The 1993-nt window shown below is 41.0% G+C and overlaps 1 protein-coding gene across 7 annotated transcripts in view; it reads left to right on the top strand.

Annotated features, from left to right (window-relative positions):
* nrxn2b (neurexin 2b) overlaps nucleotides 1-1993 on the top strand; it is a 589914-nt gene that overhangs the window by 439055 nt on the left and 148866 nt on the right. The gene's annotated exons all lie outside the window — the stretch shown is intronic.

The raw sequence follows: 1993 nt of genomic DNA, 5'->3' as shown, positions 1-1993 counted from the left end.
TGACTGTACGTCTTTTTTCCAAGAGCCTGCTCTTGTGGCTTAGAATCTAGGCGTAGCATTAAATTTTAATGGACAAGTGGATTGCAATGCGTCTCACTTCCTTCTGCTGCGTATTCCTCTATGCATCACATTTTAATAGCCAGGGGACATTGCAATATTAATATGTATGGTGATTATGAAAAAGGGGCAATTGCCAGAGTTTTTGGAGGTAAATGACCGTCTGCATGTTCAAATGAGGGCAGCTCGAGCCACCACATCACTGCTGTTGACGGGCCGATTTATATCAACCCAGTTTGAGGAAATCTAGCGTTTGCTTTAAGTTTTTTTTCTGTGCTGGTTCCTTTTAACAAAGTATCATTGGGTTCCTCATTAGAGCTCGCAGCAGACGGCAGTACAGACAGCACGTGACGCTTGACTTTGCTCACTTCATTTTGTCTCGCCCTCTCTCCCTCCATTTCCATGTGCATTCTGCCACCCCCCCCCCCCTTTTCTCACCAGCAAATAGTTCATCGGTCTTTCCGGCTTTATTCCGCCCTTCTGTCTTTTCATTATCCCTCTCCGTCTCCTTTTGTCCTTTTCATAATAATGAGAAACATCTTTTCTGTCTTTTTTTTACGCTCCCTTGCCCTCACATTCTGTGCTGTTATTCCCCTCACCCGTCATAAGGCGGGAATAAAGAGCAAGATGGTGTTTGCGTTTACAATGGGCGCTTGTGTGTTCCAATTAAATTTTCTCATTTGATCTTGTCAAACGGCTGTATTTGGAATACACAAGCCTGTTTTAAATTCATGAGGTCAGATGGAGTGCTTTCTGTAATTGGAATCATTTACGCAATTTTCTCGAGGACGCCCTCTCGGCTCATTGGTGAAAACAATATGATCAGTGTTAGGTTGAAACAGTGTTCACACTAAAATGAAATCAGAACCAATAACACTGTATTGTTGTAGTAAGGGTTGATATGAGTCTTTATCAGAGAGTCAGCCCGCTGCCCTATCTGATAATGGTCAACAGACCACAGGATCGTGTGAAGAGATTTTGCTTGGGACTTAGCAAAAAGTCTTACAGCAACTGCTGTCGAAGCCACTTTTAGTTACATTGGGTTGAATTATAACCATATCGCTGTCGGACAAAACCTTAATTGTCTTAGCCGGGCCAGCGGGCATCGGCATGCCGCTGTTCGGCTCTCCGTGTTGTATAATTCAGGTTTTTAAAGGTGTACCAGCACAACCTCTATCTAACTGTAACCATACCACCATGTATTGTAGAAAGAGACAATTTTGTCAAAAACTGGTAACACATTAATAAAAGGGTTTACATCAAGTGTGATCTGAAGTTTTGCAAACTGTCCAAAATCAACCCTGTTGTTGGTGACAGAGTTGGTTTTGTACCCCACAGGACAGAGTGGGATGGATTTCATGTTTTGTTTTTTCCCCCTGTGGCTGATGCTTTTCTGTGTGCACTTAAAACAAAAACAGCGCTATGTATTAATATGTAGTTTCTCATGAAAAGGAATAATAAAAGTGCATATTAGATAAAAGCTGCGAGATAAATGAGGAAGTCAAAAGAACAAGCACTTTTATTTAAAAAACACAGACAACATTTTTCTTAAATTGCAGTCAACTTTGCTAGTTGCCCGTATCAGTCAACATAGTGAGAAGTGTAATTTACCTGGGATTCTAAATGGAATTATCTGTGTGACTAATGCCTCAGTCTCGAAATGTTGTGTGTTTAGTATAAAATGGCAATGTATGCACATCAAAACAGCTTTTTCTTTATTTTTTGTTGTAACGTCTTCATCTCAGAGACATGGCACAAAAATTAGTTTTCATTGGCGGTGCTTTGTTGGCATTTGAAAGATGTCAGTCACTGTCGATTGTCTGTTGTCCCACACCTGGGGACACTGAATGGGAAGGGCAAAATGTACAGTGGGTACGGAAAGTATTCAGACCCCTTTAAATTTTTCACTCTTTGTTTCATTGCAGCCTTTTTCCAA

This window comes from Etheostoma cragini, chromosome 19 (genome assembly GCF_013103735.1).
Source record: "Etheostoma cragini isolate CJK2018 chromosome 19, CSU_Ecrag_1.0, whole genome shotgun sequence".
In the NCBI taxonomy this organism is placed as follows: Eukaryota; Metazoa; Chordata; class Actinopteri; order Perciformes; family Percidae; genus Etheostoma; species Etheostoma cragini.
The sequence above is the reverse complement of the archived record's forward strand: the minus strand, read 5'-3'. Positions and strand labels throughout refer to the sequence as shown.